Here is an 11,242-nt window from a genome sequence, read left to right as displayed (position 1 = left end):
TTGTTTCAGTCACCCAGTCTACGTACTTCTATCTTTCCTCCTTCTCCTCCACCTTTTCCTTTAATTGTCCTTTACCTTCTTCTTCTCTAGTTAGTTTCATAGGACAAATTTTTTGAGAACTATTCATGTACTTAAACTGTTCTTACAAACTGCTTATATTTAATGGGGCTGTCAAAGTGACATTGGAAATAATACAACACAATTTAGATGAATGACACCGTATATATATGTCAGAAGTTTCATTAGAACATTTGACTTTCTTGTATACTTTGGAGCTTTCTCTTCATGTGGTCTCTTGTCGTGTCATCATTTCAAGAGAGTTTAGGAGATATCTGAGGTTTTTTTAAAAAATTATTGTAGTGAAGTATAGTTGATTTACAATGTTGTGTTAATTTCTGCTGGACAGCAAAATGATTCAAAATTGTACATTCTTTTTCATATTCTTTTCCATTATGGTTTATCACAGGATACAGAATACAGTTCCCTGTGCTATACAGTAGGACCTCATTGTTTATCCTCTTTATATATAATAGTTTGCATCTGCTAATACCAAACTCCCAATCCATCCCTCCCCCACTTCCACACCCCTTTGGCAACCACAGGTCTGTTCTCTATGTCTGTGTCTGTTTCATAAATAAGTTCATTTGTGTCATATTTTAGAGTCCACGTATAAGTGAGGAGATATCTGAGTTTTTTTAAAAATAGAGGAGGCAATGAGAATGAGAAGAAAGTGAGAGAAAGTGCAATTCTTACAAGATTTTTTTCTTCCTACATAGAAAGTTTTTTTTTTTTAATCTTCCTACCATTTTACAAATGAAGAGAACAAAGTGTGGAGCAGTTAGTTAATTAATTCTCTCAGGTTATGTAACTAGGGAGTAGAGCTGGATAGCTATAGCTAAGAGTAACATTGGCCTTTTATCTCCCAAATCAACATCCTGTCAATTTTCACTTTACAAGTTCCCTCATGGAACATGATTTCCACTGCTTCTCCCTGACTTGGTCGTTGCTTGCTGCATGCATTTTTGCAATATCCCCAGCGGGTTCTTTTTGCCAGCAGCCATCCGCCTGCAGCCTATGTTACACTGGGCCACCAGCCTTATCTCCTTCAAAGGTCACCTTCACGTTCGTCACTTTCCTGCTCAACAGCCTTCAGTGACTCTCCACTGCCTGTAAGGAGGAAGCCCAAAGTCCTTGCCCCACTTCAAACTGCCTGCAGTGTCACACTCTTTTCAGTGATAAACTTTCTGGACACTTGATCCTTGCAAAACCAGTCTATTCCTTAAATTTATTTTGTGCACTCCCCCAGTATGCTAGTTGTTAATCTGTGTCATGCAGTTGACGGCTAATCATGTGTATGTTGTGGAATACTGTATCTTAGGTGGACAAAAAGAAAATGTGTGGATTCACACATTTACCAAATATATTTTGGACATCTATAATTTGTCAGGTGTGAGATGTTGGGAGGTAGGAGTTAAGAAGACAACAGGTGGTTTGTGGAAGAAAGTATAGTTCCTCATTAAAAGAGAAGCAGAAAAGTAATTCAAGCTGTATCAGTTTCTTATGGCTGCTGTAACAAATCAACACAAACTTGGTGGCTTAAAATGGCAGAAATTTATTCTTTCATATTTCTGGAAGCCAAGTCTGAAATCAATATCACTGAGCTGAAATCAAGGTGTGGGCAGGGCTGTTCTCCTTCTGGAGGCTCCAGGAGAGAATCCATTCTTGCTTCTTCCAGCTTCTTTTGGCTGCCAGCATCCTTTGGCTTGTGGTCACATCACTCCAACCTCTGCCTGTGTGGTCACATTGCCATTTCCTTTTCTGTGTGTGTCAAATCTCGTTCTGCCTCTCTTTTATAAGGACATTTGTGATTACATTTAGAGCCCACCCAGATAATATAGGAAAATTCTCAAGATACTTAATTTAATCACATATGCCACACACAGATCTTTTTTTGCCACATGAGATAATATTCACAGGTTCCAGGAATTAGGATGCGAATATCTTTGGGGGACCATTATTCAGCCTACTACACAAGTCATGAGATCATAAAAGCTTTTAAGAGATTTTCACATAAGAGTGTTAAAAATAAAACAAACTTAATTACTTAGTACTAAGTAACAAGAATTTTTAAAAATTGGTCTGTATTTCTAATTTTCTAATGTGGTTGTATCATTTAGAAATTGTATTCAGCTACTTGTAACAGAGCATTTCCCACTACCTCTTTCAAAAACAGTGACTTAAACAGATACAAATTTATTTTTCTTTTACGAAGACCATTCAGAAGTAGACAGCCCAGGGCCGACTAGTATGCAGCTCTAAGAAACATCAGGGACCCAGTAACTTCCTATCTTTATTCTCTACCAAACCTGGATTCCATCCTCACTTAAGGTCCAAGATGGCTGCTGGAGCTCCAGGCATTACATCCAGATCAGAATGACATCAGAAGGGCGTAACACTTTCTTCTTACATCTTAATTTCTAAAATGTACTAGATGCACCTAGATGCAAAGTTGGAAAATTTAGTTTTTTACCTGAGAACATTACCCAATTTCATTTTCTTTTTTTTTTTAATTTTTATTGGAGTATAGTTGATTTACAATGTTGTGTTAGTTTCAGGTGTACAGTAAAGTGAATCAGTTATACATATATCCACTCTTCTTTATTTTATTTTAATATTTTTATTTATTTTTATTTACTTTATTTTATTGTTATTTTTTTGGCCACACAGTGCAGCTTGTGGTATCTTAGTTCCCCGACCAGGGATCAAGCCCCGGCCCTCAGCACTGAAAGCATGGAGTCCTAACCACTGGACCACCAGGGAATTCCCAATCCACTCTTTTTTAGATTCTTTTCCCATGGAAGTCATTACAAAGTATTGAGTAGAGTTCTCTGTGCTATACAGTAGGTCTCCCAATTTCTTTTTCTAAGAGAGAAGGAGGGATGGATATTGAAAATCAAAAACATTTTTTTTGAGCAACTTCTATATGTAAAAGCACAGCTTAGATCAGGGAATGCAAAGCTGTATTATGATGGTCTCTGCCCTCAAGTGACCTGAAATCTAGTCAGGGAGACAGAGTGGATAAATAAAAGATTTTCTAAAATACACTTATTATCTAATGAGTGACATAAGCAGTAAGTGTATGTGGTAGACTTTCTGAAAAATGTGGGGCAAATAGGATTTAGAAACATCAAATGAATGAGGGAGAATATTCTAACTGGGGTTCATCATGAGCAGAAGTATAAAAGCACGAGTGTTCATGAAGTGATCAATGAATACTGAGGGAGCAATTTGGTTAGCTATATGTATGGAGGAAAGCAGTTCCCCACAGTAACGTGCAGTCACTCACCAAAGCGGAAGGAAGGTATCAGGTTTGTGGATAATGATAGAAATAATAAGAATATTAGCATGTTCCAGGAACTCTGTTAAATGCTTTACAAACATTTCACATCCTTGTAACAATTCTGCAAGATCGGTACAGTATTTATTTATTGAATTTTGTCTGATCAGCATCCCTTATTTGCAGAATGCCCCCTTCCAATCACAGGCATCGGCATATTCAGAGGCCCAAGCAAGCAGACTTTCTCCTAGAAATCTAGACCTTGAGTAGAGACGCATATGGATGGAATGAAATTACTGTTTCATTAACTGGTGGCAGCATTTGGAAAGAAGGTGCATGAGTGGCTGCTACTGTGACCTTGGAGCATTGGTTTCTGATAGTTCAGCCTATTCTTCAGTACCGGGAGTCAACCAGTACTTTTCCAAAACACCCCTTATTATTCCTTTATGTTGGTCAGAGCTAGTTTCTATTGCTTATGACGGAAGAACTCCAACTTTTTCACTCTCAGAGAATGTGTTGCAAGCAATAAATGCTGGGGGATACGAGGTGGGTATTGGAATTGCTTTTCAGTTCAGAATTGGGTAGAAGGCAGTTAGACTTCCATTCAGATTTCAAGACAGAATATAGCAGGCTGTAGTACTCAGTGGTGAAATAGATCAATCAGGTGAACACTTGTATTGTGTGGGACTGTGTGTCCAGAGCCATAAAGTTCTGGGAAAGGTGGCTGTCCTAGCCCCTGGGCAGTGGGAAATGTCAGGGCTCTGTTTTAAAAGATGGATAATTGGATAATTTGATGCAAGGAAAGGACATGTTCAAAATTTTAAAGTCTTCAAGGAATAGGATGAATCTCAAAATATTTATGTGACCGTGATAAAATAATTACTTCCTGCTTGCAGCTGTAGAATGAGATCCCTGAAAATCAAAGTCTACTGCTGAAAATGCTGTCTTCCTTACTTTAATGTCCAAGTAATGGCACAAGTGAGGAAAGAGTAAGGATTCCCATAATTGAAATAGAGCAATCTAGGGGTATATAGGGGACTGGGAGTCCTAAATTCTGAAACCCTTCTGAACTTTTCCCCACACTCTTTCCTTCTTTCTTTTTCCCTTTCTTCTAAAAAAGCCATACTCCCTTTCAGGAGCAAGTTAGCGTTTTTCTCATTGTCCAGCGCTTTAGTATTTTCTACTGATAACCATTTTCCCTGATAACCCAACATGGTCTCCAAGAGTAAACTGTAGAATCAGAGTGGAAGAGTTCAGTAGTTATATTCCAGGATGTCACAAGAATCAACAAATTCTACAAAAATGGGGCAAATATCTGTGGGAATGACTTTTGAGGATGCTTGACCAAGGAGGGCCAAACATGAATTTGAATCAGTCCAAATCGATCGATATGGATTTACTCAGCAGACATTCTGTATAGAATGTATTAGCATGGGCACGGTCCTAATGCAAACTTTGGTTGCCCAGCCCAAACCTGCACCAAATGCTGGCTCATGCTAAATGGTGACAAAGGGCTGGAAATTCCTTGGCATAGCATAGAGGAAGGGACTCAAGAGATAGAAATGCTGAGTTAGATCTATCAAATGTCTCCAACAGGGCCCAGAATCTATTTTTTTTTTAATTTTATAAATTTATTTATTTTATTTTATTTATTTTTGGCTGCGTTGGGTCTTCGTTGCTATGTGTGGGCTTTCTCTAGTTGCGGCGAGTGGGGGCTACTCTTTGTTGTGGTGCGAGGGCTTTTCATTGCGGTGGCTTCTCTTTTTGTGGAGCATGGGCTCTAGGTGCATGGGCTTCAGTAGTTGTGGCACACAGACTCAGTAGTTGTGGCTCACGGACTCTAGAGTGCAGGCTCAGGAGTTGTGGCGCACGAGCTTAGTTGCTCCGCGGCATGTGGGATCTTCCCAGACCAGGGCTCGAACCCGTGTCCCTTGCAATTAGTAATTTACTAATTTTCCAACGGGCTCTGAATGCTGCTCACAGGAGTTGCCCATGAAGTGGGCTTTCTGATCCCTGTGGGGCTGGAGGAGTCTGGGGTGGATTCCCCAGGTGGTAGTAATTCACTACCAGGAGTAAAGCCAGCATGGTTTTGATATGAAGCAGCAGTTCAAACGTGATGAACAGATCTTAGGGAATGGCTAATCCACAGACAACTCTGGCTACATTTTACCGTGGGGTTCCCAGGAGTGTAAGCAGTGGATCTGCCACTAAAATATCACATCCCACCCTCCCCAAATGCACGTTTAGAGACCTCAATCAAGACACCTTGCTAGATAGTCAGGAGGAGTTAGTTGGCACTCCCAGAGCTCCTTGATTGGAGTGGAGGCTGGGTTCCTTAGGAAAGATGCTATAGTATTATCAAATATGCACATTCTGAACCTTCCTCCTGGCCTTCCCTGAAGCTGCTTCCCTAGTAACAGTGCCCTGGAGAATGGGAAATATCCAAACTTTTCAAAGACTATTGGAAGTTGGCTATGATTGAAACTATAACTTGCTGGAATGCTGTTCCCGTCTGCTGGAGTGGAGGCTTATGGAGAGCAGATTATATATCAAGTTCTGACCTACTTCACCTCACAGTAGGCTGGGTGGGACCCCGAGCTCATCCTGTGGCTGGTACTCCAGTTCCTGAAAGTATTACTGGAATACATGACCTTAGCAAACTCTAGAATCTCCACATTGGCTCCCTGAACCGTGGAGTAAGAATTACCATAGGGCTTCCCTGGTGGTGCAGTGGTTGAGAGTCCGCCTGCCGATGCAGGGGACATGGGTTCATGCCCCAGTCCGGGAAGATCCCACATGCTGCGGAGCGGCTGGGCCCGTGAGCCATGGCCGCTGAACCTGCGCCTCCGGAGCCTGTGCTGCGCAGCGAGAGAGGCCACAACAGTGAGAGGCCCGCGTAGCGCAAAAAAAAAAAAAAAAAAAGAATTACCGTAGGAGGAAGGACCAAGAGGATGCCACTGATGTTCCCCTTCCCTAACAAAATTGTAAATGTGAATCAAAGCTGCACTTTGAGTGGAGCTGCAGGAATTCATGCCAGTATCAAAGATCAGGAGGACATAGACTTGGTGATTTCTGTCATACTCCCATTCTTTTCCCCATCATTTCCTACCATTTCTCCCATTAGAATGGAGAATGATAGTGGACTGTGGTAAAGTTAACAAGGTGGTGATTTCAATTTGGTTGAGGTTCCAGAGATGATCTCCTTATGAAGCAAATTAATGTATCTTGCGGCATTCAGTTTGCAGCTACTGATCTGGCTGCAGGCTTTTTCTCCATTCAGATAAACAGGTTTGTCATCACCTGAAGGATAAGTAGCACAACTTAATTCTCTTGTTTAGGGTCATGTCAATTCTGATTCTGGATCATAACGCATGGCCTGTAGGGATCTTGACCAGGGGTTGGCAAACGTTTTCTGTAAAGGGCCAGACAGTAAATACCTTGGATGTTAGTCCACGTGGTTTTGGTTGCATCTACTCCACTTTGCTGTTGGAGCGCCAAAACAGCCACAGACAATATGTAAGTGGATGAGTGTGGCTGGGTTCCAGCAACACTCTATTTACAAAAGCAAACTGCAGGCTGGATTTGTGCTGCAGTTTGCCAACTCCTGATCTTGACCATCAGCGTCTATAGGACATGATGCTAGCCCTACAGTGATGACAATGTGAAAACAGCAACTGGAGAGCAGGAAGTGGCAGGTGCCCTGTGACAGGTGAGAGAGAGATTCTGAAAATACAGGGGTTTGCCATCCCAGTGAAATTCCAGAGGGGATTTTAATATTAATAATATAGAAATTTAGAAATACAGAAATAATATAGAAAAGTTCTTTATCTCAAGCTCCCTACCACTAAGAAAGTGGCACTATATTTGGTAAATTTCTTTGGATTTTGGAGTCAGTCTGCATCATGTTGAGGTAACTCGCTTTGCCTATTTACGAGGAAACCAGAAGAGCAGCCTGTGGCTCTATGGTTAATATGTTTCTTTACTGTGTTCACACCAGGTTTGTCTACACCTGAGTGGAGGGCACATCTACCTGTGTGTGCATGGAAATGGTGGTGGGCATGAGTAGGGATGGTGTCAGATTGGCCAGAAAGGCAACTTGCCTGCCTACCTCGGCGAGTAACTTATGAGTCAGGCTCCTGGAAGGACTGTGGTGTTACAGATCATGAAACCCAAAAAGGTGAACAGGGATCTCAGGTTTCCTCTTAAGCAGAATAACAGCTTACCTCACCTTGATGTTAAGAGCTCTTGGGACTTCCTTGGTGGTGCAGTGATTAAGAATCCACCTGCCAATGCAGGGGACACGGGTTCGAGCCCTGGTCTGGGAAGATCCTCCATGACGTGGAGCAACTAAGACCATGCACCACAACTCCTGAGCCTGCGCTCTAGAGCCTGCGAGTCGCAACTACTGAAGGCCAAGCGCCTAGAGCCCGTGCTCCGCAACGAGAGGCCACCGCAATGAGAAGCCTGTGCACTGCAACGAAGAGTAGCCCTTGCTTGTTCCAACTAGAGAGAAAGCTTCCGCGCAGCAACGAAGACTCAACGCAGCTAAAAACAAATAAATTTTTAAAAAAATTAATAAGAAAAATTGGAGCTCTTCAAGGAGTTTGCTCATTCCAATCTGAACCACCCTTCTAGTTAGGCAGATTGTCTGTAAACTTAACAACAGAAGCTTGCTGAGTTTTATATGGAGGGTAGAGGGGACAAGCAAGTAAGAAAGAGGACAAGCGGAAGAGAAAATTGACATAATCAAATGGTAATGTAAAAAGTTAGCATTTCCCTTATTTACAAAAAGAAACGGAGACTTAATGCAAAGCATTTAAATAACATGGAAGAGGACAAAGAAAAAATAAACAAAAATAACTTTTTTTTTTTTTTGCGGTATGCGGGCCGCTCACTCTTGTTGCCTCTCCCGTTGCGGAGCACAGGCTCTGGACGCGCAGGCTCAGCGGCCATGGCTCACGGGCCCAGCCGCTCCGCGGCATGTGGGATCTTCCCGGACCGCGGCACGAACCCGCGTCCCCTGCATCGGCAGGTGGACTCTCAACCACTGCACCACCAGGGAAGCCCCAAAATAACTTTTTTCAGCCAGAGATAAATGCCACTAAAATGTAGGTTATTCCAGTCTTTTTTCTATGCTATGACTATATGTATATGTGTGCATGTATTTAGACAGGATGATAGCGTATATGCTCATTTATAATCTGTTCTTGGTGTCTGCCTTACATTTATCATTTTTACATGTCAATGAATATTCTTATACCACATGACTTTTGATTGGTACATAGAATTGCTTCAAACAGAAAATGCCTTAAGTTTCTTAACCAGTGACATATTGTTTTATGTTTAATAACCAGTGCTTCTTGCAGAGGCTCTCTGCCAGGATAGAAAATGTTATGGATATGTCTCCATAACAAGCTGTCACCATATATGGCTTTACCAGATCACCGCACATAATTAGAGGACATCTGAGGTCAAGAGCTATTCCGTTAATTGAAACAATTAAGGTAGCTTTTTTCTCTGTAGATTTCCCCAATTCCCCTTTTTGGCATTAGTCACAGTAACTAATATTCAGGTCATGTTTTAATGTAACCTCTGGGAACATTTATGCAGCAATGAATTTTACCTAAAAGGCACAGCGCTAACTACAAAACCTATCTATTACAATGTCACAGATGTGAGTCATTCATTTGGTAGGTACTTATTGAGTGCCTAAAATAAGCAGAGCACTCCATTCCGGGCAGGCAATATTCCGTAAACACTGAGCTGCCACGATGTGCAAGGATACTTAGGAATATAACTTCTTTCAAAGGATTTGCTTTCTAGGGGACAAGATATGGAACCAAGACTGATTAAATAACAGTACAAAAGATGTTATAAGGCAGTATCTAATGATGGGTACAGGCAATGGGGCTGTCATTTTTTTAAAGATTGATTCCTCAGCATTGGAGCTGTCAGAAAAGGCTTCACGGAAAAAGTTTTGAAAGAACTGAGAAGATAGGAATGAGAGGAGAGAGCTTTCAGCCAAGGTTAGAAGACAAGTACATTTATCCTTGGGGTACAGTAAACAGAGCTCACATGAAGTGTAGGAGTGGGAGTAAAGTCTGAAAAGAAGGGGTGCTAGATGGGAGAGGTCCCTGAATGGCAGGCCATGGGAGTCTGGGCTCCACCCTGAACATCATGGGAGGAGGCTTTTGAGCTGTAGAGTGACGTGGTGGCCTAACCACCTTGATGTGACAAAAGTCAGTTCTTCGTCTTAGGTCCTCTGAAATCTCTTCGGTAAGACTTTATTTATTTATTTTTGGCTGTGCCATGTGGCTTTCAGGATCTTAGTTCCCGGACCAGGGATTGAACCCGCGCCCTCAGCAATGAAAGCGTGGAGTCCTAACCACTGGACCACCAGGGAATTTTCCAGTAAGACTTTAAATTTATGTTGGAAGTTAAAATTGTTTACTCATCATCACCTTATTCCCTCTCTTTGATCAAGATCCACATGTGGAAACTGGCCCAATAGTAAAATAGTCATATATAGAATCTGCAAAATTAAGTTTAAAAATTCCAGTAATTGAACTAGAATTTTTCCCTAAAATGGCATGATTAAGACATTATCTTAATTCAGTGAAGTTTCTCTTATTAGCCTTTGTGTGTTGATAAATTTTTACATTATTTAAAAAATGTAACATCATTGAAGACATTTTGAAAATAAAAACAAAATCCTATAACAAATTCTAAACATAACTATTTAAATTTTGTCTTTCCAGTCTTGTCAAAAACGCATGTTTATTTTTACCCAGTTGCAATAATAATGTATAAGTATTGTAAATATGTTACGCTAACATACAAATGTATTAAAACAATCATTTTTATAATAATCCTTTTTAAGATTTATATAAACATCTTTGAATAGATGTACCCAATTTAATCATTCCTCCATGTTTAGATGGTGTCATTTTCCCGTTTTTCTTTTTTTTCCCCGTTTTGATTAGAACTTTCCATCTGGTGTGCCATTGACATTCTGGTATGTAGAGATGGCATTCAGGTGTGATGAGATCTCTTTGATCCTCAGGAGGCCATGGCTGGGGCTTGCAGTGACTGGGGCCCCAGACTAGTAGCCCCAGGCTGCATGAAGCCATCCTTGACCAATTACTTCAGTGGGCTGTACAAATATTATCATTTTCAATGCGTGCCATTGCATGAAAAAAGTTGGGATGTATTTTTATGGTGGTGCAGTAATTGTCTTCAACTTCTATTAATATTACTGGTTATTGTTTTTACAACTGAGTTATAATTACTTTTTTTAAACAATACTTGCACATAATAAAGATGTTAATGGTACAGAAAAGTAAATAGTGGTAGTAAGTCCCTCTCTAACCTTAGGCACTGTGTTTCTCTCCACAGAGCCCAATTGTCATTAATTTCTTGTGTGTTCTTCCAGAGGCTTCCTAAGGCCAAACAAGCACCTATCTATCTACGATGTAGCATAAATTTACATGATATTGATATCAATGTCTAAATCTATAGCTATCTAGGGGCAACATTAAAAATATTTAGCACAGGTACAACCACTTGGAAGGAAGGCCCATGGTATACAGGATGTGCCAGAGTGCCTATAGCACATCCTTGGCCTTGAATGTACGCTTTGCTTTTACACATTGATTTGCACTCAGCTCTTTTAGTCTGGTAACATGATTTGGAGATTTTTCCACATCAGCATGTACAGGGTGCTTCATTCTTTCAATGGTACCGTATTTTAACCACTTCCTACAGATGGATTTTTAGGCTGTTCCCAGTTTTTTGTTACTATAAACAATGCTCCAATAAATATCCTTAAACAGTGTGAATTTATCTGTAGCATAAACATATAGATAAAGAATTGCTGGGGAAAATATTATATGCATATAAAATTAT

This window comes from Leucopleurus acutus, assembly GCF_964270905.1.
Source record: "Leucopleurus acutus genome assembly, chromosome: 5".
Classification (NCBI taxonomy): Eukaryota; Metazoa; Chordata; class Mammalia; order Artiodactyla; family Delphinidae; genus Leucopleurus; species Leucopleurus acutus.
Note: the sequence above shows the minus strand (reverse complement) of the source record.